This window comes from Leptonychotes weddellii, chromosome X (assembly GCF_054177405.1).
Source record: "Leptonychotes weddellii isolate Sample4059 chromosome X, ASM5417740v2, whole genome shotgun sequence".
NCBI lineage: Eukaryota > Metazoa > Chordata > Mammalia > Carnivora > Phocidae > Leptonychotes > Leptonychotes weddellii.
Window position 1 is genome coordinate 76,328,821 of NC_138385.1, and position 27,310 is coordinate 76,356,130.

Below are 27,310 nucleotides of genomic sequence, written 5' to 3' on the forward strand. Positions count from 1 at the left end.
CCCTGGGGCTGCCCAGGCACCAGGAACCACAGCATGGACCCCGCCAAGCCCGCTGTGATTTCCCTCCGCCTGTTGCTCATGGTCTTAGGTTGAGTTCCCCTAAAAGCAGACCCCAAGAGCAGGATTTCAGTACCAGTCGTTGACGCGGGAAGTGAGCCCAAGAGGCACAGCGAGAGGAAGTGAGACGAGGCAGGAAGGAAGGCCAACGAAGGGCGCTTCATTGAGCGCGTTTCCACTGTGGCCAGTTCAGTGGGAGTTCAGTGCCGCAGGGCACCTTCTCAGAGACTGTCTGGAATACGGCTCAGAACTGCCCCATGGAGAGGTAAGGAAGCTGGACATTTGTCCCGGCCCTCATTCGGAGGGCTGTTCCGGAAGGTGCTTCCAGCCTGCCTGGACCTGGTGACAGCATGCCCCCGCAGCCAGAGATTGCCCTCAGACAGAGAGACAGAGAAAGCAGCTGGTGTGTGACCCCCGGGGTAGACTGAGGGGATAAAGGCAAGGCGCTGACAGCATCTGTGACATTTTCCTTGACATTAAAGGGTGTTGAGGAAGGCGCTGATGTCAACCTGGCAGCAGGTGGTAAGATCAGGATGGAGGGTGCGTTCCTCAGCCTGAAAGGGGTGAACAATTTCAGACTCTTAATTTTGAGTAGTAGTTACTGGGTCCCTACTTCATGCCAGGCACCAAACTAGGAGTTTTCCTCTATAGTATCGTAGTTAATCTTCATGACAACCTTGTGAAAGAAGAGATGAGTTGCGTGCAATTTTTTTTTTTTTAAATTAATTTAGAGAGAGCGCGAGTATACGAGGTGGGGGAGAGGGGCAGAGAGAAAATGTCAAGCCAACTCTCTGATGAGCATGGAGTCCGACTTGGGGCTCAATCTCACAATCCTGAGATCGTGACCTGAGCCGAAACCAAGAGTCAGCTGCTTAACCGACTGAGCCACGCAGGCTCCCCAGCTGCATGCGAATTTTTGCAGATGAAGAAAGACTCAGAGAGGTTAAGAATTTTCCAGAGGGTCACACAGGCCTGTCTTGGTATGTCTGATGTTCCACTGCTCCCCCCAACAAAGTTACCTTTACCGACTCTGAGGATGGCTTGGAACTGGGAGGGCTGGGAGTTCTGCTGGCTGATTTGGGATCCCCAAGTCGCGTCGCTCCTGTGTAGATGGGCAGCGCTGGCTGTGGTCAAAAGGATACTGCCCCGGGGGTAGGAAATTGGTGCAACCACTATGGAAAACAGTATAAAGCCTCCTCAAAATACTAAAAATAGAACTACCAGCAATCCCACTTTTGGGTATATATCTGAAGGAGATGAAATCAGTATCTTGAAGAGATATCTGCATGTTCCTGTTCATTGCAGCCTTATTCACAATAGCCAAGATATGGAAACAACCCGTGTCCATCAGCAGGTGAACAGGTAAAGGAGATGTGGTATATATACAATGGAATATTATCCAGCCAATAGAAAGAAGGAAATTCTGCCATTTGTGACAACCTGGATGGACCTTGAAGGCATTATGCTAAACGAGATAAATCAGACGGGAAGAGATAAATACTACATGGTATCATTTATATGCGGAATCTAAAAAAAAAAAAAAGAAGGCAAACTCATAGAAACAGAGAGTAGGAAAAGGGTTTGCGTGGGGGTGAGGCAGATAGGGAGGGGCTGGTAAAGGGTCCCGACTTTCAGCTGTAAGATGAATAGGTTCGGAGGATCTGATATATAACACGATAACTCTGTGTTGTGTGGTTGAAGTTTGCCCAAAAAAGGAAAAAAAAAGAAGGGGATAGATATGTCAGGCGATGCAAATGTTAATGAACTAGATGGGCGAGGGACCGTTTCACAACGTGTATATCTACACATGTGTGGGGTCACCAGCATGTGCATTAAAGATCTAACAATTTTGTTTGTCAATTGTTAAACTCAATAAAGCTGAAATTAAAAAACCAAACCGGACCCAGCCCTGGGGGAGCTTGTCATGAGCCATCCACTCTCTGAACACCCCTGGGCCACATAATTATCCAGCCTCTCTGAGCTCCAGCCCTCTCTCCCTTCAACTGAGGAGTCTGGACCAGGCTGCCTTGCGTCTAAGGCTCCATCCAGCTCTGTGAGTCGTGATGCTATGCGATGTCAAGGTGTGGCTCTGAGCTTTGCAGACTCAGAAACCCAGTCTCACGTTGGTCAGCGTGAGTCGGCTCTGGAACCGAGTTCACACGAGGATGCTGGAAGGAGCCAGAAGGTTAATGCCGTCTTTGACAAACAGAAACTGGTTGACTGGCTGCTGCCATTAGCTGGCCTCTGGCCCTGGACATTAGTCACAGGGCTGTCCAGTTGTCTGGGGCTAGGTACAGACTCTGAGCAGGCTCAGATGGTCCCTTCATAACCCCTGAGTGGGCCACATCTGTCAAAGGTGTGACTATTTGAGGCAGCCTGATGGAGGGCGGCATCTTCCCTGAACTGTGCTTCCATTGACACTCCCAACTCCTGTTTCTGCCTCGGTTTCCCCCAGGGTTCAAACAGCAAGCGGCGGGCGCACTCACATTAAGATGTTTTGAGGAAGGCTTATTTCAAAGGCTGTGTTCACAGAGGAGTGACTCAGAGCATTCGTAAGCCCAAAGCAGCGAGGGGGCTGAGGGGGTAGCCGAACCCAGCTGGAGAAGGAGCCTTCTGAGGGGCAGGGAGTGACTTTTGGTGGAGGGGTGTGGCCAGCCGGAGGTGTCCCTGAAGTAGGGGAAAAAGTAAGTTTACCCCACTCGCCTTCCTTCTGATCACCTTTGGGGGCTTCCATTGGCTCAACTCCCCACAGCCCGATGGAAACCATGGAGGTCAGCCTGCCCGGGACCAGCGCAGGTAGGGAGGGAGGAAGTGATTCTGGAGCGGAAAACGCAAGGTGTCCAGCCCGACCCTCCCAGCTCACCATCTGATGGGCACATTCTAATTTCCTAACAACTTAAATCAGGCTGCTGCCAAGTCTCGCTGGCCGGGGCACGCCATCCCTCCAAGGTCACTTTGCTGTCACATGCACAGTGTTGATGGCCTAGTTCACTTCTCAGGGGCAAGCTTACTTCCCTTATTTCCGACTTTGGGGTGAGGAGCCACTTTCCCGTCCCGGATGGAGAGATGAGTCTGACTGAGAGGGTATTTGCAAAGGACCCTGGGGAGGACATCAGGTACCTTTTTAAAAGATTTTATTTATTTATTTGTCAGAGAGAGAGAGCACAAGCAGGGGGAGTGGCAGGCAGAGGGAGAAGCAGGCTCCCCGCTGAGCAGGGAGCCCGATGCGGGACTCGATCCCAGGACCCTGGGATCCTGACCTGAGCCGAAGGCAGCCATTTCACCAACCGAGCCACCCAGGTGCCCCAGTTTTGCCCATTCTCAAACTTTATATAAGTGGAATCATAGAGTAAATACTCAAATATCTGACTTCTTTTGCTCAACAGCCTATCTGTGAGATTCACCATATCGTTGCTAAGAGCTTGATCTTTTTCATTGCTGGATAGTAGTCCATTATATGACCAACACCAGAATTCTCCCCTTCTCTGACTGATGGACACTTGGGTTGTTTCCAGTTTGGGGCTATCATGACTAAAGCTTCCATGAACATCCTTGTGTGTGTCTCTTGTTGGAACAGGACCTGATTTCTCTCACGACTCCCTACTTTAATGTGAAAGTAAGGCTATTAGGGAAGAACGCATTTTCTTTTCTCACTGCCTACAGGGTGACCTTCTGTCTCCTGTTCTTTCCTCTTTACCTGAAGGCTGGTGAGGAGATTACCCTCTTACACCAAGCCACCCCTCCCCCAGAGACCCACCTCACCCAACTCTCCTCTCACCTGTCCTTCCAATGCATTCTCTCTAGGATGGCTTTCCTGTCAACCCACTTCCATCTTAAATAAAAAACAAAGCAAAACAAGATAATACAAACAAAACAGCCTCCCTTGACTCTACATCACACTCTAGCTAAGAACCTCTATCTCTCTTATCCCTCAGTGTCAAGAGTCTTCAAAGTGTAGTCTGTCCCTGGCGATTCTACTTCCTTCTCTTTTATTCATTTCTTATCTCGCTGACATGCAGCTTTAGTCACCACCACATCTCAGAAACTGCTCAGTTCGAGGTCATTGTTGACCCCCTTTGCCAAAGCTGAGCCTGCACTTGTCTGTGCTTCTCTCATGTATTTAGACCTCTGTGCTGGGTCAGCCCACACAGTCCGGTCCTAGTTTAGGGATGGGTGAAAGTGATGATTGGGACCTGGTTCGAGGTTGCTTTTAGTTTGGTTGACTTCTAAAGCAACGCCTAAACCATGCAAAGGATTGAAACAAGACGTTGATACCAGTATTAGGTGGCTCCCCATGACCCCCGGGGTCAACTGAGGTGTGCCCACTCTTCAACTGGCCTAGCACTCCATGGGGACTGAGAGAATCTTCAGGACGATGAATGGTGAGCTCACTGCCTTCTATATCCACGGTCATGCCAACACCCTGAAACAGCTTAAACTACCCCATAAGGCAATTCTGCTCCCCAGAGAGCCAGAGCGTCTCCTCTGGACCCCAGGTCCTACCATTCTTGCTGTGCCTGCTCTGAGCCATTCTCCCTTTGTGGTCACCCGTACTGTGGGATCCAGGAGGTTTTATGATGTCTACAGGAGGGCTTTCTGCGGCCAGACCTGGCCCTGGCCTTCCCTGGCCGTCCTGCTCCATTTGGTGCTGTTTCTGAAGCAGACTGGGAGACGGGGACTCGGAGCAGGTAGCAGATACGGGAGGCGGCACCAGGAAGCCCAGGGGAGCACTCAGGATGGCAGCTGGTGGGGTGCACAGGAAGGAAGGCCGCCCAGGTGGGGGTGAGCGCAGGTGCCCAGGTGCAGGAGGTTCCCAGCTGTGGGAGGGCTGAAGGGCTAGGGGGAGGAGGGGCGAGCTGTCTCTTCTTCCCTCCTTGGAAGTCTGTCTTCCCACAGCCTCTGGGAACCATTCTGTCATGGTGTCCCGCTTGCTTGTCTGGCTGTTTGTTCTCAGCACACATTTTCAGACTCCCCTCTTTCCACCAACTTCATGCCGAAACGCCAAACTCGTACCTTCCTCAAGCCCACCTAGACCTCACTCTGCACTTCCTCCCTGAGGGACCTCACCTACGCCCAGCCCTTGGATCCCCACTGCTTTGCTGGCGACTCCTAAATCCATGTCCGAAGCACAGAGCCCTCAGGGGCAAGCCAGACCCTCACGTTTAATTTCTCCACTTAACATCTCTGTCTTTACATACTCTGCAAGCTTTTCAACTTAACATGTCCAAGACTGAACTCATCAACTGCCACCCCCCACAAAGCAAACCTGTTCCTCCTCTGTATTTCTTAGCAACGAAGATGGTGAGCCACTATCCCTTCAAACCCCAAAGCTTGAAAAACCCATCTATGGGAGACACCGTTGGTTGGCTGACCCAACCCCCCCTCTCCTGCTAATGAACCACATTGTGAAACCATGGGTCACAGTTCTGGCCAATGAACTGTAAGCAAACATCTGCTGTGGGTTCCTGGGAAAGCTTTTGTGTTCCTGATACAGGTTGTTGCCCCTTCCCTTTCTTCCTGCTTCCTGCTGGAATGCAGACATGAAGGCAAGAGCAGTGGCAGCCATCTTGTAACCATGAGGGCAGAGCCAAGAGAATTGCAGGCTAAGGTGCTGACATTCTCAGACCCATATTTGCCTACCCCCTCTCTTCTTGTCCTGTGAGCAAAATACATCTTACTTGTTTAAGCCACCGGAATGAGATTTTTTGATACATGTAGCACGAAGAGGATGCACTGCTCAGATTCTCCCTTTAAGATGGAGACACTCATTTCCCCAGCTGCAGACAGTGTTGAGTGCTGGATGTCACCCAGTCCAAAATATTTCATAATTTCCATCACTATTTCCAAGATTCCACATCCTGATTTAGCCTCCTCTCTTTCTCTGGTTTATGTGCTTATCTGATTTGCTTACTGGGTCGAAAGTTTCTGAAGGGCAGGACCATGTCTTCTGTGATTTTTGTCCTTTTGGTGCCCAATCCAGGGACTGGCCCATAGCCTACTATGTATGTTTCAGGCTTCACGATCTTTGACTCTCTTCTGAATGTGTCCAGTTTGCCAATGACCTCTCAAAGTCTGTCTTTCAGGGCTAAGCTGAATGTACCAGGAGTGAGGCAGAATGAGACTGTCCTTTCCCTCGTTATAGACATCTACATCTGTGACTATAGTCTAGGGCAGGATGCTTTTAGATTTGTTTGGCCACCATATTCCACTCTTTATTCAGTGTGAGTTTACTGCCCACTACATTTTCTTTTGCTAAAGCCGCATTTCTCACACCCTACACCAGGGCTCCTGCTTTCTAGGTCCAGGACAGAACTTTATGTTTTTTTTTTTTCCCCCTATGAAATGGCCCCATTTGCCCAGGCCTTGACTTGCAGTCCTAATTTATACTAGAACGGAACCTGATTCTCACCATTTCATTTTAATATTTGAATGGAGCCTTCTTTGAGTTCGGCATATCCCAGAAACCCTTTATGGAAGAGGATGAAGGGACATACAAATAAGTAAGTGAAGAGCATTTTGACAGACTCACTCTCTTGCAACAGTCTGTCGAAACATGATTGGAATCCAAGTGGATTATCCAGTCTTTAAATTACTGCACCAGCTTGGGGGCAACCTGGAATTGGATAGGTGTGTGCCTTTCACTGGTCCACCTGCTCCCCGCATAAAACTGTTGAAGGGGCCTGGAGGGGAGTGTGAAAGTGTATCACCTACTTCGGAGTTTATGAGATTGAACTCCAGCCTTCTTCCATCACCGCGCCGCCTGGCTCGAGCACGGCTGACAGTAGGCAAGGGCGAGGGATGGTCAGTTGGGGGCCAAAGAAGGCTTGTCTGTTATCGGTCCCTGCCCTTACACCAAATCCAAATCACTGGCCTACTCTTTAGCACGCTCAGTACCTCTTCTTCCCTCCACTAGTGCAGAAAATGGACAGCAGGCTGGTTCTGGGGTCCAGAAACAAGTTGCCGCTAGGCCTTCCCGGGGATGGCACCAGCCTTGCCCCTGCCAGCTCCGCGGGTGCTCCCTGCCAGGCGTGCCCTCTTGGTCCCGATGCATGGAGGACGGGTGCGCTTTTTTATGACTGTGCATTTTCTCTTTCTTCCAGCATTAAAATTTTATTCACCACATGTCAGCCTGCTTATTAAGAATCTCCCAGGTCCTCCTACCTCGGTGCCACGATGGCCTTCAGCTCGGGCCACTGCTGCTTTCTCGTGGACCCTGGCCACGTGCTAAAATGCCTTGCTCGGGTGTTGGAACAGGCCCAGCCGGCGGAGGAAGAGGTCCCAGCATGCAACAGACCCAACTTGCGTTGGAGTGTGGGTGGCACCCACTTACCCCGTCCCCTCTCTTTCCACCCTCCCCGCCAGACAAATTGAGCTATCCGCCCCCCCACCCGTGTTTACACCCAGCTTCTGAGACCTCCCCACTAACTCAAGCCATATGGTAATTTCTCTGTCCTGTAGTCCAGAGGCAAACGTCAGGGTTGACCCTCCACTCCCCCTTACAAATGGGCCTAAACTTCTCGGCCTTCGCTTTCCTTAACTGAGAGCAAGAGCTCTTAACCTTTTCTGTGCCATGGACCCCTGTGTCCTACTTCTCAAACTTCAACGTAAACAGGGAATTACCCCCAGAATCTCATTAAAAAGCAGATTCTGATTCAGTAGGTCTGGGTGGGGCGTGAGATTTGCATTTCTAACCAGCTCCCGGGTGATGTTGTTGGTCCAGAGACCACATTTTGAGTAGCAGAGGTTTTCAAACTGGGGGGGGGAGGCGGGCGGGGCGAGGGCTGGGCTCAAGCCTTCCTTCCTCCTCACCCGCCCTTCCCAAGCACCAGGGAAAATCTGTGGCCACATTGGACCCATAAACAGTCTCAGAGCATTACAGGTGCGCTTCCGGCCCGGCCCCAGCCCCGCCGCAATTCATCAGCTCCCAACAAATGCTTCTTTATCGTCGGGAAATAGAAACCCGCTCTGCCCGAGCTGGGAGCGCTGCCTGCGCTCCTCCCACCTTTCCGGGCCGCTGCGCAAGGGGCGGACTTTAGGCGGGGCGGCTTCATAAACCAGAAAAAAAGAGACGAAACAATTAAACCTAGCGAGCCAGGATTGCTCCAAGGAACAGGCTTTCAAAGGCAGCGGAGTCTGGCTTTTTTCCAGGCTGTGGGATCAGCCAAAGGGCGCGGGCCTCCTTCTCTTGGCGTGACAGGTGCGCCCCGGGGCAGGCACTGAGCTCGCCCTTTGCCCATACCCCTGCGTGGGTGAAGAATGACTCGCTGTTGGTAGGGTAACCGACCCCATGTAATAGGAAAACACAGAGAAAAGCCATATTCCTTTTTAGTCCAGCGGGGCTGTGCCCACTCCCAGACTTTTCAGAGCATAGATTTAGAATCACAGCTTCCAGAGATGTTCTGGAAGCTGCCCGTTCTAACCACGTTCCTTCCTTCCTTTCCTCCCTCCTTTCCCTCCCACTTTGAGGCCCTTACCTTTAACTTGAATAGTTATTTTGCTCATTGAATCCAGGGCTGGACGCCGGACAGAAATTTGTAAAATCAAATAAACAAATGCCATTAGGTTCCACTTTCCAACCTGAGACAGGCACTAATCGCAGCATTCAATTTGCGAATTTTTAAAAAAGAAAACATTGTCTTAGAGCAGCGTTTGTTCAAAGTGTGGTCCTGGGATCAGCAGGATCAGCATGGTCTGGGACCTTGTTAGAAATGCAGATTCTCTGACCCCACCCCAGATTTGCCCAATCCGACATTCTGAGGGTGGGGCCTGGCAATCTCTGTTTTAAATAAGCTCTCCAGGCTGCAGTTTGAGAAGCATTCCTCTAGAGCAAGAAATGCAGAGCCCATACCCCAAGGCCTATAGAATGTACAAGGCAGAGTGGGAGAGAAAACATGCTCTGTCTCCTGGGATGGAAGGAAGGAGGGACAATGATCTAGAAGATGCCATAAGGTTCTGGCTCCATATGCAGACTAGCCCGGGCCACCGCAAGGGAGAACAGAAGCTGCAGTGAGGTCATTGCTTCATTGGAGAGGTTTGAGGGGAAGCAAATTATGTGACCTTAAGTTTGCCACTTTGGCATGGAGATTATTTTGAGCTGAAGGCAATCAAGACCCAGCAGACTCAAGAAAAACTTTTATCTTTTCCTTAACTACCTAAAAGAATTTAGATAGGGGTCCTGGCCCAGAAAAGAGAGCTATTACCAAAGGTAACTTTTATCTGAAAGACCTATCTTTATGGCAGGGCAAACATCTAATTACCAAACATCTGCTCTTCTCATTGTTGTGTGAATTACCTTCCTCCCCTCTGAAGCCCCCAGGCTCCTATTCCATTCCTTAGGATGGCGTGTGAGACCCAACTGACCGACTTGTCCTTGGCTCTAATATTCTTATGCGGCTCCTGTACTTACATAATTAAATTAGTTTTTATCCTGTTAGTCTGTTGTATATCAGTTTACCAGCCAAAGAATCTAGAAGAGTAGAGAAAAAATTTTTCCTCCCCTACAGGGTTGGCAAGCCAGCCAGGAGGCTTTGCTGTCTGGACATCGCTGGCTCAGGGGCTACTACAGCTGAGAGATCCTGGGGCCTCTGACAAGAGCCAGCAGAAGGCAAGAATTCTTACCACGCCCGTCTCCTGGGTCTCTACCTGTAGGGTCTGGTGAAAATGAGAGTGGTGAGAGTTTTTTTTTTTTTTTTTTTAATTTTAAATTTAAATTAGCAAGAGAAAATATTTGTGTGAATTATTTCCTCGGGTATAGCAACTTTGGTAAAGATTTATTATGAATACTCTTAATTTCTACTGATCCTCTTCCTCCCAGAAATAGCCATTGTTTTCTTTTGCCTCTGTCTTTTGAGTCCTTTTATCATGGGAAAGAAAACCATAGGGCAGAACGCAGGAATAGACCCAATAAACCTGCTGTTTGAACTCACCTCACAGCCTGGTGAATTCTCGGTTCTCACCAGTCCAGCGTCTGTTTGGACAGACTTTGCTTTAGGCCCCCTGTGTAAAAACTGGGTGAGGTTTTCGGAAGGTGCATCTGGTAGCCAGTGGAATAGCCTGGGGTTTGAAGACACGAATCAGCATTCTCTTCGTCCAGCTGTACCAGCTCTCAGGGGAGTTTGTCAGAAGGGGTCCCAGTCCATAAGGAACCTTTGTTGTGTCAACCTTCATTGTCTCATTAGTGCTGGAAAAGTCCCATTCACGCAGTGCCTGCCCGGTGTTACAGATTAGCAGGTCTATGATGGGACGTGTCTCATGTTCCCACGAGAGAATGGATCTTGTGAGGGCCCCATCTTTTGCACTCTTCTGTGGGACACCTCTTATGTCTGTGGTTAAGCCATAAAAAAACATATTGGTTTGAGTTGCTTTTGAGATGGATAGGTCCTACTCATTAATTTCCACATGATGGATCTTTTGCATTGGAAAAACTTCTATATTTGAGCACTGTTTTTTTGTTTTGTTTTGTTTTTTTAGGGAGCTCCTATCCTAAACAATTGTCTTATTGGTACTTATGGAAAGACCTAATTGAAAAGTGGATACAAAGAAGTGTAACAGCTAACCTCAGGGACTCCCATAGCAAGATGAAAGAAGAGAAATTAAACTAAGAACAAAATTAAAGTTCATATCCAATGTAAATTCCCCTTCTTAAAATCCAGCCCCTCCTTAGCAAATTCCCTTGGCTCCCCAAACTCCTCCACTTTCCCCAGAAAATCCCTTACAAACTCAGCTGCTTGTTTTAACTTCCCTTTCCCTACAAGATTTACAGAGAGCACTCCAGCCTAATCTCGAGGCCCAGGGTGTACAGATTACTCATGGAAATGTTAAAAGCCAGGAAATAAATTTAAACAGAAGCACCCAGGATGGACAATAAGGTTCATTTTGCTGGGCTCTATAATCAGGCTCTGCCAGCTTCAGGTCTTCTTATGCAACATCCTTTGCAGATATATCCTAAACCCCCACCCGAAGAATTCATGTCCCCTGGACAGCAGCATATTTTTAAAATTATAAAGTCCTCTTTACCTTTCAGAGTATCCAATCAAATTTAGAGAAGAATTTAAAAAGATGAATTGTCACAGCCCCATTCATGGGGACCTCATTTGGCTGCTAAGGGTATTCTTCTCACCCATGATTATATTGTAGTTATCAGACAAGCCAAACAATCCCCTGAAAACCCCCCCATTCACAGAGGAAAAGACCAGAATTTTTCCTAGGCCCTTCTACAAATGATCAGCTGAGGGCTGATTGTCAGGGACTGATTGATAGAGGGGCTTTCCCCCTTAAGGTAAATTGGTCCAAAGTTGAATTGCATACTCAGAAAGAAGGCTTTTATCAGAAAGCTTGATACAGACTTTACAGAGACATATTGCATTAAACCCTGAAAATGTTTGCTGTTTGTCCCATCTGAGAACTGACAAGATATTTACAAGAATGTTCAATAGCTCTGAGGTCAGAGATTGGTTGGATTGGAAGCTGATATTCAGAGCCTGATAAGGAATTGTTTTGGAGGACTCCTCCCCTATAAAATGAAACTATGTACCCAGAGGGAAAGAAAAAAAATCTGAATTTTTGTAAAAGTATTCATATACACACGCACACACACACACACACACACACAAACGTGTGTGTGTGTGATGGGTGGATCAACCTATGATGTCATTTTGGCTGTGACCCAATTCTTTCAGGAATTGAGAGCAACTGTCCTTATCTTACAAATCTTTACAAAACTAAACACGCAGCTCGGGAGGCAGGTCAGAGTTCACCTATTCTTGTGTGTGTGTGTGTTTTTTTAATCAATCCCAAAAGGCTTGTAACTTGCATTCTTCCCTGTGCTTTTGACATGTAAATATTAAAGTACAAATTTCAGGAAAGCAATTCTTATCAGAAGAAAAACAAAACGGGAGCTAGGGCATTTGAAATTTAGGCTCATGAAAAATCATGTGTCTTCCGCACAAATATTTGTGCCAAAAGCTTTTGCTGTCTGAGCAGATAAACTGAACTTATTCCAACTGTTCCTTTATAACTAGTGAACTTCCCATTGTCATACCTATCTCATGGCTTAAATTGTAAGATGAAACCAGAAGGTCTCTGTGTCCGTCTGGATGTTTATCTGTGTCTGTATAAGTATATTATGCGTGTGCAGTATTTTCTGCCACCGGATAGAATCACTGAAATTAATTCATAAGAGGGTTCTCTTTCATTGGCTTAAAAATTAAGTGCTTAAAAAAAAATTAAGTGCTTATATATACCGAATACTCAGAAATAGAATCAAAACTAACCCAACTACTTTTTAGGTTCACATGACATAGGATAATCTTTGGCAAATAAAAGCTAGTTTAAGGTTGGTTTAAGTAAAATAAGCATGTCTTCGGAGTCACCAACACTAAATGGGATGCACACATACAACTTTTATTCTACCTAGGTTTACTAAAGTCAACTAAGCTCGTGTTACATCTGTTACAGACTTTGTCAGCAAGAAAGAGAACTTAAGATGATGGTTAGATATTTAATGCCTCGTGAAATTTTCATGACTAATCTAAACACAACTATTGAGACCAAACGAATTAAATGGATGCAAGTAAGATAAAAGCTTATAAATGAACTTTTCAACAATATTTATGCTTTATGTTATGTCTACCTAAACAGTTTCTCCAAATCCTTTTGGTGACTTAAAACCTTAGAGTTTTGCTAAGTTGAATTAGGTGTTGGGTAGTCATTAAATATCTAGATCACTTCCAAATAAGAGACAATATTGAAGCATCAATTACTGAACATAGGTTTATCTACTTTTGGCTTCTTATTGCAGAGAACCTGAAAGACACTTGGATGCGTCAGTGCTGCATTGATTGGAAAATTGAAAAAGGCATATGCTTCTAGAAAGTTGTGAAATGTATTTATTAATTTGCCAATCTAAAGGATGTGGATGTAACAGGTTACAATTGTTCACTTTTAAAAAAAAAGTTTCTTTGTTTGTTTTTCAGTAATCTCTACCCCCAACGTGGGGCTTGAACTCACGACCCCCAGATCGAGAGTCGCATGCTCTTCCAACTGCGTCAGCCAGGTATCCCTTTTTCCTTTTTAGTTTTCACTAGAAATTAATGTTTCCAAGAGTTAAGAATTCTAATCAGTGAAATTAAAAGGGTAACAATTCTGTATGCAAGAAATAATAAGGGTAACAATTCTGTACTCAAGGAAAGTAAGATGTGTTTTGGTACAAAAGGGTATGAGATATGAATGGTACAAAAGGGTATGAGATATGCATTTTTGTTAAGGGAAAAAAGTAAATTTGCCCTAAAGTAAAAATGGTATAGAAGTTTGGGCAGCGAAAGAGAATTTTACCTTGTGCAATCAAGCTGGCTAAAATTGAATTGTTTATTATGTAAAATAAACTTAATTTGCCTTCATCTGCTGAAAGGACAAGTTTTCTTGGATTGTTGGTCTGCTCTTAGTAAGAAATTATAAACAAAATTTTGGTTTATCTTTTACATAATGTGCCTAGAAAAGAAAGATTTTGTGTCTTGTCAAAATAATTTCCTATGTTTCATATCAGGTCTTTGATTACTTAAGAAAGCTGGGTCTTCTCTATCAAAAGAACCAACATTTTTTATCTTGTTTTTTTTTTTTTTTTACAACTATGTAACTTTCTGTATTTGCCTGGGAAATCTTTAATTGTCACTATGGCTACATGAATAACAATAGTTTCACAATGACCCAAGATCCTATTTGACTAAGTGTTTTAAAACCTCTTGGCATTTTTGACAAGTTTCCCCCAAATCAAATTCTAAGCAAAGTCTTTTCACCTCATACTAATACTGGAATTTTCCAGAGGTCCCTGGAAAATTGCCAAAGATTTGTTCTCTCTCCTTATATATAAAATATGGGAGATGTTAAACTAATTAGGCTTATTTGATAGGTTAAATTACATGGGAAGCATTGTCAAATAAGAAGTAATACCAAGCCTTCTTCACGTTGTACTGCATAGGTATACGATGGATGTAAATGTTCTACAAATTCCTAAAAATCTGGTATGTCTTGGTATAATGTTATCAATCATAATTCTAGTTACTATCTTAAAATCTATGTCACAAAGGGGCCCCTGGGTAGCTCAGGTTAAGCGTCCAACTCTTGATCTCAGCTCAGGTCTTGATTTCAGGGTCCTGAGTTCAAGCCCCTCGTTGGGCTCAACGCTGGGCATGGAACCCAGCATGGGTTCCTTGTATCTTAAAAACAAACAAACAAAAAAGGTGTCATCTAGTCACCTGTGCTAGATGTCATCAGCACAAAGATAACCAAATTTCCCTGTCAACTGCATTATGATGAGTTCCCATCACATCTTTAACCATGGCCATTTTTAAGTCTTTAGTCATTTACAGTTATTGTTTCACTGAATGCTTTTGCAAAAGTGTTTGTAGGAGTGCTTCATCTTCAAGGAGATTCATGGCAAATGCTGTCGAATACAGATTTCTGATAACTTTAAGATAAAAAAAAAACCAAAAACCTGAACTGGGTAAGAATTTCCAGAACTAATGAAAAAACTGGATTCAAGCAGAGCAAGAATTAAGCATGGAACTGAATGAACTGATGAGGATGACTGCACCTTTTATGACTTTTTGTTTAAAATATTGCTTGTTCTATTTTGTATTTCCAGATTTAAGGAAGTCTTTTCGTCTTCACTTAAGCTATCAATAATTTGGTAAGATATACCTTTGTGAACAAGGATGAAACAATTACTTTTTCTCCCTACCTGATTCCTCCAGGATTGGGAAACCCAGTGAGCATTCTTACTTTCATGGCAATATAGTTATTTGCATTAAGTACAATAAGAATCTGTTCTCCTCCTTGTAACAGGACACAATTGGACACATTGCTTATATTGCCAAGGCTTTGACTGGAATGTCATATTTGAGAGTGTGCACAGACTCAGATATGACCAGACAGCTTTTAAAAACTAAGGTTGACTTAATGGAGCCATTAAAGCCCCTTGGAAATCGCAGCCTGGTACCTGGGTCTACAGGTTTCCTGGCAGCCTTACCCAGTGAGTAAGAAAGGTCACTTCCTGGCAGGCTCAAGAACTTCAGGATATTTTGGGAATCTTGAGAAGAGAGGAATTTACCCAAATCTATAGATACTGCAGGCAAAGTCTGTTGGCAAGTCCTTGGCGTGGCTTCTTAGCCTCGAGAGGCTTTTGAAAGTTCAATCTGAGATTCTTTATGAAAAAGTCCAGCAACGCAGACTTAAAAGAGCCTATATGGTCGATCACTATTCTTGCTGCACTTAGGTAAATAAGCAGGCCAACTTTGTTGAAGCTAGACTTGGTTTTCAGGCAAATTAATCTTGCTGTGGTTTTCTTTGGAAAAAATGGGGTGACCATAGAGAGAAAAATAATGTCTCAGTAATATACTTTTGTGGATATCAAATTCCAGTGTTGTGTGCTTTTGAGGTTTTGTTTTTTACAATTATAAAATATTGTAACCTGGGCTAGATCCTGAATTCTTCTAGTTTCCTCCAGTATTTGGCTATAACTCTTCAAGGTAACATTTCTAATTTTCTCCCACCCTTCCAACTTGGAATCATTGAGAACTAAAACTTCCCTTCTTTTGAAGCCATGTAAGCTAACATTAGACAACTTGATATAAGCTTGAGTGAAATCACCACAACAGCTCATGTATATGGGCAGTCTTTTTACCTGTTGCTGTTTGGGCCATGAAGAAAGATCTCTAGAGACATTCACACTGCAGAGCAGGAAATCCTTTCAGATTGCCATGGCCTGCCCTCACTCTAAATGAAGAAGCTTCAAACTGGACATCTACGTATCTTCTTGACTGTCTGCCTTCACAGCTCAGAAACTGGGATTATAGTCTGCTCCAATCATTAACCATTGTTTTTCTTTGTTTCCATAAAAATGCTTTTTATTGAATATCTGATTGCTTGCACTATAGGCCTGACTTTGAGAGCCCACCTGCATCACCACCTCCTGAAGCAAGACACAACTGTTTAACTGAACTGATCTATTCTCAGTACTACATGACTGGTTCAATGAGATGGAGAAATCCACCAACTCGGCTTCTGGGCCATGAAACTTCTTAGGAAAGTTTCAAAGGTGGGACTGAGGGGGAGCAAAATACATGACCCCAAAATATGTGACTTTGGTATGTGGATTATTTTGAGCCAGAGGCAGTGAAGACCCAGCAGACTCAAGAAAAACTTTTACCTCTCCCTTAACTACCTGAAATAATTTAGGGGGCCTGACTCAGAGAGAGAGAGAGAGAGAGTTATTACCAGAGACAACTTATATCTGAATGACCCATCTGTATGGCAGGGTAAACATCTAATTACCAAACATCTGCTCTTCTTATCATCTTGTGAATTACCTTCTTCCCGTTTGAAGCTCCCAGGCCCCTACCCCATTCCTTGGCTCAGGATGGAATAGAAATATCAACTGTCCTTGGGTCTCATATTCTTAGGAGGTTCCCATATGTACATAATTAAATTTGTTTTCCTCCTGTCAATCTATTTTGTATCAATTTACCAGCCGAAGAACTTAGAAGGGTAGAGAAAAAATTTTTCCTCCCCTACAGGTTCCTAGTGCTCCATTTGGCAACCCACCTTCTCACACTCACTGGCCGGAAACAGGACCATCTACTTTGTGCTAATAAGTGGCCTCGGTTCTAATAGGTCGAAAACGATAAGAGTGTGGAGGGATGAAATATCTGGAGTAGTTAAGTAATCAAGGCAGGAATAATTAGGTAGACTAAATCCCAACAGAAATAATCCATCTTTTGGAAAGAAATGACATTTTGAAAAATTTAGAAATCTTCATCAAGCTATTATGTTGCTGAAATACATAAGCACTTCGCATTATGTTTTCTTTCCCCGAAACACACAACACATGCGAGAGTAATTAAGGGATTTCACTCTGTCCTGAGCACTTCATCTTCAAGATGGCAGCACTGGACACTGGAGACTAATATAAATAACCCATCAATTCTCTTTCCTAAATAAATTGTCTATCCTTTAAAGAGAATATTATTTTGTATCCAGGTATTGAAAAGAATTTTGCCAAATGTTACAAGCCTTTGGGAGGTTTTTATTTTTGCGTGAGCAGGGGAGGCAAAACAGGCCCCATTTCAAAAGTTTCCCCGGGGCCAAGACTTCCTTCTCGTCTCTGCCCTTCTTCCCACCTCATCAATTGATATTTGTGATTAACCCACTCTGTGAAATATGGGAGCTCTTACCCTGGAATGCAGGAGAAGATTTTAGCAGATTATATCCTCCCATGAAAAATGGCCTTTGTCATCAGTGACTCAGAGAGGATACTGTGGTGTGCACAGATACATGGATTAGCAAGGGGCACCGTGTTGTGATAGAAGAAAGAGAGTGCTGGGCTGTGCATGGGGAGTCCAGCGTTGTGCCCTTGAACCCAGCACGGAAGAAACGTGAACCTCGGTTTTCTCATCCGTAGAGCAAGCGGGGGTGGGGGGGGGGTTTGCTCAAAGTCCTCCCACTGCCTTTCACTCTTGATTCTACAGGGATGAATTTCAGGCATTCGAAATATCTCCAAAATGGCCCCAGAGGAAAAAATCGCAGGAATGAGGTCTCATGTTTCTACGGGGAGGGTGGGTGTGGGTGTATCGGGAGCCGACACTGCCGTGTCTGCTGTGGCACACCTTCTAGAAGTTTCACTATGCCTTTTCTTGGCTCCGGCCTCGCTCTTCCTGCCGGGAGTTTGAAATCACTGTGCAATGATCCACCTGGCCTTAGGAAGCCACTGTGCGCTGGAGCACATTTATTCCCAGTCATTGCTTGGAACAACTGGAGCACAGAGTTTAAATGACTTCCCCTAAGCTGCTGTAGGAATGTGGAGCGGAACAAGCAAGAGGACTGTGGACCTGGATTCTCCACTCTGGGAGGCCACCTGCTGCCTCCAGTCCCTGGCCCCCTCCCCTGCTCCATCTCCCCCCCCCCCCCAGCTCCCTGCAGCTCTGGGGCATCACCTGAGGTCAGAGATTCTCCCCCCTGAGGTGCCTCGTGGTGACTGGCTCTCCCTGGTGACCGGGGCGGAGGCATCTTGCTAAATCCCACACCAGCCGTCCACAAGTCGGGTAATTCTCACAAGAGACCTAGTGGTCTCAGCCCACCTTTCAGCAAGATTTAATAGCACAAGACTGTTGTGGGGCCTCAAGCTACCGGGAAGAGAAGTGTTTGCAAATCTGTGGTTTGGAGAAAGCTGCGCTCAAAACAACAATTCAGATCTTAATTTACAGCCTGCGGATTTGCAGGGAAGAGGATTTCTGGTAAGATGGCAATTAATGGGGCTTTATCCCAAAGCCTAGTTCATTTCCTGCCTTTTAACTCCTTTGCTGCTGTCTCTAGGAGCCACTGCTTCGGCTGGCAAAATCATTTCACGAATGAGCGAGAGCACTTATGCATTCATTCATTGAACAAACATGTGCAAAACAAAGACCACGGACAAGGGTGGTACTAGGTTCCTGGAATGACAGATGAATATCACTTCGGTCCCTTGAAGACCCTTTCAGTCCTTGAGGAATGGTGAGCCCAGTGGGAAGAGGCGGGCGGTGTAAACACAGGTTCCTGCTACGTACGTAGCATGACAGATGCTACGAAAGAATTGGACAAAGGAATACTGGTTTTGCAAACAACTGAGTGTTCAAGGACCAAATCTCAGCCCGAAGACTGGCTTTCCTTGGCCTGCAGGACATTTAAAAAAAAAATGTATCCAACATTTAGACACTGAAGGATTTCACAAAATAAGTCATGCTTCTTGGCTTCTCCGGAATCATTTGAACACCAGGCAATTTGGGGACAACAGTCTAGCAGCTCATGCTGAGTAGTGGCTGCCCCCTTTCGATGGGACTCGTACTGTCCGGCCGGACGCAGTGCCTCAGACGGCCGTGACGTGCATCCGTGTCCTTTCTCACCCCATCTCCCCTGGCAGCTGGCTGCATTTGGGCTTGCAACTCTTGGAATCGAGAACAGTGGGGCGAGGGGCGGAGATGAGACGAGTTGACTTCACTGCGGGGAGGGGGGTGTCTATGTGTCACTGTGAGGGTGAGTGACCCAGCCATGCTCGCGAGCTTCTCTGCGAGCTGGTCTCTCTTTTTTTTTTTTTTTCCTGGCTGTTTCCAGTAGCCGCTTCCGGTACCCCAAGCTTCTGCTTCCACTGGCACTTCTGGGAATAGGCCCTGTTGTTTTGTGCCTCAGGAGCTGTGCTGTTCCACTCCAGTAGCCGCTAGCCACGTGTGCATATTCAAGTTTCCGTTAGAATGACTCAAAATGAAATAAAACTTAAAATCCTGTTTCTCAGTTGCACCAGCCACATTTCAAGTGCTCATTAGGAATCGACTACCGTCTTGGACAGTGCAGATGCAGAGCATTATCATCGTCACAGAAAGTCCTGGTGGACAGCGCTGCTCCGGGGTTTTGCTGAAATCGACCCTCTCTTCTGCGGAGGAAATCTCACACCTTGCCTGCAAGCAGCCACCCTTCTTTTTAGAGACCATGGAAGCATCCCCCCTTCTTTGGAAGCCTCCCCAGACATTTCCTTCTAGGTGAACTGGTCCAAAGCCATCTTTCTGTCCCCAGTGTTTCTCCCTTACGAACCCGTCACGGCACAGAGCACACCTGCTTTTGACATCTGCGAGCTCCTTTCGGTTGGGACTACGTTATTCATGGCTTGTTTCAGCCGGAACTTACACCAGAGGTAGTTCCATTGGCACATGGTAGATGCTCAGCCAAGGTCTGGGGAATGAATGAGGGCATGGCATTCCGGGCAGTGGGAAGGGCGTGGTACTGGGGCTGGGACCTTGATTGAAGAAGCAAGAGCTAGGGGAGACAGGGAGCGAGACAGGACCATTCACTGATGATCAGTCTAGTGGTCAGGAGCTTGGGGGGGGGGGGCTGCTGGGGCTCAGACTCAGCCACCCCTCAGCGGAGCACCTGCTGTCCCAGACCTGTCAGCGAGGCAAGGATGCCAGAGAACTCTTTTTACAAGCTCAGCCTCGGGTAGAATGCACATTCACAGCCATTTCCAGCTCGAGCGAGCTGTTACTGCAAACCTCTAAGAAGTCAGTGTCTCGCAACATTGAGCAATGAGCAGCCAGCCTTGTGGGGATGAACTCGGAGTCCTTATTTATCAACTCGCTTTTTTTTTCCCTTTCCCTTCTCTGTTTCCTGGTCTGTCTCACGGGCTCGTTCCTGCCAACCCGCTGACCCTCGCTCCCCACCAAACACAGGCAAATGATACCACCGGTGTCTCTACCTCAAGGTATCTGGGCTTGTCAGGCGAAAGAATTATGAAAAATAGCACAGAGCAGAAACATCTATTAACAGAGGAACTTATAATTAAAAATGATGAGAAATGGTAGGATGTGCCTCTGTAACTCTGCTTCATGTGGGCAGGGATTCAGGCACTTTTCCTTATGAGAAGGAGTTCTAGTCAGTGCTGGGTCCTAGAACCCATGTTGGTGAAGGTGTTGGTGGTGATGGCTGGGGTATAAAGGGGGAGAACTTGGAAGGGGTATGTTTGTGTGTGTGTCCACTTGGGCACACTTTGGGGCTTTTCATCTTGAAACTGCCATTTCCCCAAATTTGGCTAGGGACAAAAAGTAATAGGCATTTCTGTTCAAATGCAGTGTGTGTTGCCTTTGATTGGGTTTCATGGAAACACAGCTTGAGATGGAGATACGTAGCAGAAGGTTTTTTATTAAATAAGCTTTATTGAACTATGATTTACATTCTGTAAAGTTCACCTGCTTCAAGCATACAGTTCAAAGATTCTTAGTCAATTCGCCAAGTTGTGCAACCATCACCACAATCCAACTTTAAAACATTTCCATCACCCCAAGAAACACCTTGCGTCCATTAGCAGGTACTGCCCATTTCTGCCTCCAACCCCAGACTATCATTAATCTGCTTCCTGTCTCTATAGAATTTTCCTTTTCTGGATATTTCATGTAAGTGGAATTATACAGTATGTGGTCTTTGTGTCTGGTTTCTTTTAAGCTTCATCCACGCTGTGACACATATCAGGGTTTTTTTCCTTTTTATGGCTGGATAATATTCCATCATATGGATATACCACAGTGTATTTATCTATTTATCTGTTGCTAGGTATTTGGGTTATTTTCCCTGTGTGGCTGTTACAAATAATGCTGTTACAGACAACTCATGTGTAAGTCTTTGTGTAGGCGTATGTTTTCATTTCTCTTGGGAGTGAATTGTTTGGTTGCGGGTTTGATTTGCACTTCCCTAGTGACTAATGATGTTGGACATCTTTCCATGTGCTTACTAGCCATTTATATATCCTCTCTGATGAAATGGCTTTTTAAAATTGTTTACCTATTTTTTAAAAATTGCATTGTCTGTATTCTAATATATATTATTAACTTTTCAGAGTTTTTTAAAAAGATATTTTCTGGAGGCAAGACCTTTATCAGATATAGGATTTGCAAATATTTTCTCCTAGTCTGTAGTTGGTCTTTTCATTCTCTTAATGGTGGTTTTTGAAGTGCAACAGTTTTGAAATTTGGTGTTGTTTAATTGAAAAGTTTTTTATTTCATGGATTGCGCTTTTGGTGTCCTATCTAAGACTAAACCAAGTGCACAAAGATTTTATCATATCTTTTCCCCTGGAAGTTTATAGTTTTAGCTCTAGCATTTGGAACTATGATCCATTTTGAGTTAATTTTTGTGTATGGTGAAAGGTAAAGATCCAAATTAGTTTGTTTTTGCATGTGTGTATCCAGTCGTCCCAGCATCATTTATTGAGAAGATAGATTATCCTCTCCCACTGAATAGTCTGAGCACCACTGTTGAAAATTAATTAGCCATAAATGTAAGGGTTTCTTTCTGGACTCTGAATTCTGTTTCATTGGTCTGTATGTCTATGGTTATGCTAGTAACACATGATCCTGATTACGATAGCTTTGTAGTATGTTTTAAATCAGGGAGTATGAGTCTTCCACTTTTATTCTTCTTTTCAAAATTGTCTTGGCTCTTTTGGTTCCTGCGCATCTTCATATAAATACAAAGATCAGCTTGTCAGCTTCTGTGTGCAGAAGGTCGATTGGGAGTGTCTCGAAAGATACGCCTGTTGGGGGGTGCAGAGGGGGAGGCGGGATGGGAAGCTGGCCTATAAAGCGGTTGCACTTGAGGCTCCAGCAGATATGGGGAATGTTGGAGCTGGGATGGCCCATCAGAATTGTGCCCAGTTGAAGTGAGGGGCCAGGCCCCTGTAGTTTGTATCAGCCAGGGGTGTCTGAGGGCCATTTCCTGGGAGGGGAACAAAAACTGTGGCAGGGCAGTTTCTTGTGACTGAGGGCAGTGCCCAGTGAGAGACACGGCCATGAGCGGTCAGCAGCTGACATTCCCAGCCGCTGAGGGGTGGGTGTGTTGGCCCTGACATGGACTGTCCCACGTCCACCATGTCCACTAAGTCTATCCTTACACTGCTCCTATTCATTTGCTTCTTAGGTAAGCGTGCTTCCCCATTTGGGAAGACCCTCTCCAGGCTTTTGAATGGTCTTATTTCCTGGGAAACTTATAGAAGAAGGGTCAGTTGATCTTGTGGCCTCAACTGATATTCATCATTCCCCGCCCCTATCATTTACTTGAGACTCCCCTCCCGCTTAGCTACCGCCCCTGCTGGTCTAGGCAGTTTCCTGGTCGGGGGAGCCACACTCTCATTATCTATGGGCCCAGGCCTCTGGTTACCACATTCTTCTCAGGCTATGGCTGCCATATTCATCCGTTTACCATTAAAACTGGACGTGGGAGCACCAAGATGAGATTGTAGGGGAGGGACTTAAGTGCTAGATGGGCCAACCCCCGAGTTCTAGGACATGACGGTGCTGGTCCTTCTGCACGCCTGGGCTGTCCACAGTCAGCACTGTCCCTGCTGGTGCACTGGACCTTCCCGATCTCTCCCACCGACTTCTGCTCCCACTGGTGACAGAGGTGGGAGACAGGAGGTCCAGGGGCATGCGGAGCTGCAGCCAGCCGTCTCCAGTGGGAACTCATAAGGAACCCGCCGCACAGAATCCAGAACATTCTCCACCTGACCCAGAAAGTCAGTGCTTCAGTGAAAGTGAAATAAAACTAAGCGACAACCATGACCCAAACCTTACTTTGATTTTTAAAACTTCAAATCAATCACCTGGGTTGCATCAAGGGTTGCATAATACCCGTAAAGTTCTGTCCTCAGCCTCAGGTGGAAAAGAAAGCACTCTGCAGCTCACTTTCCAACTCTTGAGGGCTGTAGTTTACGGTAGCAGTTGGCAAACCCGCGACCCACAAGACAGATCTGGCCGCTGGTAGGGACAGAGACCATGTGGCCCAGGAAGCTGACAATGTCTACAATCCGGTCCTCTGCAGAAAAATGTCACCAGCTTCTGGCTCAGGAGGCTAGGCGTGCAGCTAATCAGATAGCAGCTGCTGTAACAAACAAATCCCAAGTCTCAGTGGCTTCATGCTGGAAACAATAAAGGATGACCTCTTGTTTAGGTCACAGCCGAATGCGGCTGGGGGGCTGTGCCCCAAGCAATCACGCAGGGAGCCATTGTAGGGGATGCCACAGTATTAGGTCCTTTCTCCGTCCCCCTTTATCAGGCCGGTGCTCCCGTCCCGCAACTGTTGTAAATGTTGGCTGCTAATCGCTTACCCTCGCATCATGATCCAGCTGTTTGCCCCGAGCTGACAGGCAGCCACTCTAGCTCGAAAGGATAGACAGCCCTGGGGAGGGGGGGGCACAGCCAATGACCAGCTAGCCCAGGGTACAGATGCCTGGCTCCTTGACCTCCAGTGGACAAGGCTCTGCGAGGCCGTGCGTGCTCCAGAGCTCCCCGGGGGATCTGAGACTAAACTTTATCTCAAATGACCTGTTGGCTTAGATTCTTCCCTTCCCTTAGCCTGCCCCTCTCACTCCTCTGCTGGTCTCACCTGGGAGCTTTCTGTCACTAAATCCCACGCATAGGAACTGTCATATGGAGCTCTGCTTTTAGGAAAACGGACCTAGCTCCTAACGGTTAGATGTGCCATCTGCAAAACATGCCTTCAAGGTCAGTCCAGCATTATCCGGCTAGCAGACAGGAGAGAGAGAGGGAGAGAGAGAGAGAGAGAGAAAGAAGACACCCTCATTCTGAACTATTTCAGCCCCTCTGCTCACATTGGATGGGTGAAAGCTAGTCTCTCATCAAGATGAAAGGTGGCTTCCAAATTAGTTTAACTGTGTGCCCAGGAAGAGGAACCAGTTTTGGTGAGCATCTGGCCCGTCTCTGTCCCAAGGCATCTGTCTGAAACGATTGCAGAGTGAAATCTCAGATCCAGACGACACTGCAGAGTGGGTCACACGGCAGAACACAGTTACGTTCTCCATGAGTGGAGGAGCCACGGAAGCCCCCACTTCCTCGTGGCGTCCCTTTCCATGCCACTGTCCCTCGCTCTCCTTTCAGGGCAGTGACCGGCAGAGACTCATCTCCCCAGCTCCTCGCTGGTGCCATGCATGGGGCATAAAAGGAACGGAATAAATGCTTGGCGAATGAGACCGCCGTGGGTCAGGGCAGTCCTGCAGAGGGCAGGAATCAGCGCCGGCCTTGGAGTGGCGGAGTGGCTTTGGAGAGGGGTGGTGGGTGGCTGGGAGGCATCAACCCTGGGCAGGGAGAATTGTTCCAGGCAGAGGGGCAGCTGATTCTCAAAGATGGGCTCCCTGAGTAAGCAGAGCCTCCAGGGCACAAATCTACCCCTCTGTGGCCTGCACGTTCTCTCCCCGATGGGTGGAAGCCATACCTCCAAGACCTCCCAATAAACAGCTCCCTCAACTGCGAGCAACTGCAAGCACTCGGATAGAATTACAGTTGATCTCTCCTCTTGATGCCGCTCCTAAGGTTGTCTTGGTGGCCTCTCTCCCCAGTGCTGCGCTCCACATTCCTAGTCTGTGTTGGTCTCTCTGCCAGCTCATTAGTTTCTGAGTCTGGATGTTTCTTGGCTTGATAATCAGCAGCCCCCTTGGCTAGGGGCCTGCCTGGCTCTCATTAGCAGCTCCAGTCCTTGTAGAGATCACAGGGAACCCCCATAGAAGTCATATTTGTAAGTATCTGCTGGAATGATAACAACAAGACCATACAGAAAGGGAACGGGAACACGGTAATTAAAAACATCGCCTGGTCGCCAATGATGGCTTGCCCTTAATGAATGACATTAAGACAAGATTCAAAGGAGATTTAGGTTTGTGTTGAGAGCTAGCAAGGGGGTTGAGTAGGTTCTTAATGCAAACCAGGCGCTTTGGGGTTAAATCCGGCATTATCTTCTTCAGGATCTTGTACTTAATTTCACCAAAACCTCTGCGCATGTTGTCTTATTTGTCAGAGACAACATGCCTCGCATTCTGGATGTCAGGTATCACAATTTGCGTGGTTGGGATCAGCTCACATTTGTCTAACTATTGGCAACATGTTTTCATTGCCGTCTTGGAGATTCCTGGTGGAAAAAGTCTTACTGCCTTGGAGATGTCTCCTCTGTATATTCTCAGAAACAGAGCAATAGACAAGGACACTTGGAAAAAAAGGGCAACTTTTCCTGATTGCCAAGTGAAATACAACTTTGTTATTGAAGTTTCTTGCTCCGCCTTTGGAAAAGCTGGGATTACATGTTCTTTTCTCCAGTGTATTAAAAAAAAAAGTAAGACGCTGGCTTCAAATTAATCTGCAGGACTTTGAACTAAAATGAGGTTCCTTTCTCGAATAGAAACACTAGAAAACAACACAGCAGGCCGCCAGAGGCCGGGGTAGGGGAAATCAGAAGGGCCGTAGTTGGGGCGCCTGGGTGGCTCAGTTGGTTAAGCGACTGCCTTCGGCTCAGGTCATGATCCTGGAGTCCTGGGGTCGAGTCCCACATCGGGCTCCCTGCTCAGCGGGGGGTCTGCTTCCCCCTCTGCCCTCTCCCTCTCGTGCTCTCTGTCTCTCATTCTCTCTCTCTCAAATAAATAAATAAAATCTTAAAAAAAAAAAAAAAAGAAGGGCCGTAGTTACTGCAAGGAGGAGCTTTGCGTGGCCATACTGTCCCATTTCTCAAACCCGGGGTCCCCGGCGCTGGCCTCTGTCAGCCTGCCAGAGGTGACTCACTCTCCAGGATGTCTTGGGGGACCATACCCGGTGCCTCACAGTCAAGGTACCTCTTGGAGTTCCTGAGGAAGATTCAGATTCAGTTACTCTGTCTTCGCCTCAGCCACTTGTCACTTTCTTAGGTATGGGCCACTGGGAAAGACTAAGCAAGGTCCAGTTTGCTGTCATTTTGAACAGACACATCTGCCTGAAGGGGGTTCTGAAAGGAGAATGAAGGAGAAAGAAGATTCTAGAACGTTGCATGGTCATGGGTTATAATGTAGTACCCACTGTTCTCATTTGAGCTCAGAGCTGGTCCTACGAGGCTTGTTTGGGAACAATTTGAGCCACGATTATCTTCTTGGGTGGCCTACAGGCCCCTGCTTCCCTAAAGAAAGCCCCTGAGGAGTCACCATTCATGAACCTCACTTCCTCACCCCCTTCCCGCTAAATAAAAACTGGGGTGGAGAACCTCTGTCTTCTGTTCACTGAGGAGCAGGCTGTGGGACTTTGGGGTGTGTGGGCAGTAGGAGTCCGCTGGAATCCCCCCCTCTGGCCTTGTTAAGCTCTCTGTGAATCTCCTGCCAGCATTCTTCCTCCCCCGTGATGCCTGTGCCCATCACCCCACAACAGTGGAGTGGACATGTAAGGGGACGGGGGTCAGCGAGGCTTCAGGAAGGCGGGGAGAAGGAGGGAAGGAGGCTGCGAATCACATGCTTTCAGTTCCAGCCTCCCTCCTCCTACCCAGTGGCCGGGTGGCAGTGTTCTTAATGATAATTTTTAAAAGTGTCAGGCCTCTGCTCATTTGCAAATCATTGTGTCTGATTTGCATACCAGATCTAGGAGGCCCCCCGCTCCGCATATGGAAAATGGAACACGGTACAAATAAGATAAATGGATTAGGTCAGCTGACTGCAACCGAAGCCACGGCCGACCCACGGGCACCGCGCGCACCAACTACACAGGAGGTTTGTCAATCAGGCAATTTATTCTGATCCTGAAAGTGGAGAAGCAGGATGAGCATGCAGACTCGCCGACCACCCCTGCCGGGAAATAGGCCATCAGGCAGTCTCCACACAGGGCCCCCGGTGGGGGTGAGGGGAAGCTCGGGGACAGCGCCTGGCCTCAAGGACCACCGTCAGAAA

General features: G+C 46.7%; 1 long non-coding RNA gene across 2 annotated transcripts; it reads left to right on the forward strand.

Annotated features, from left to right (window-relative positions):
- Positions 1–27,310, forward strand: LOC145717873 (uncharacterized). 2 transcript variants are annotated; one of them, XR_014141361.1, is made up of 4 exons: positions 1–322; positions 9,561–9,726; positions 13,032–13,111; positions 27,003–27,310. It is a non-coding gene; the product is annotated as an uncharacterized LOC145717873 (long non-coding RNA). The 2 variants fall into 2 exon arrangements; XR_014141360.1 differs by lacking the exon at positions 27,003–27,310 and adding an exon at positions 15,990–16,919.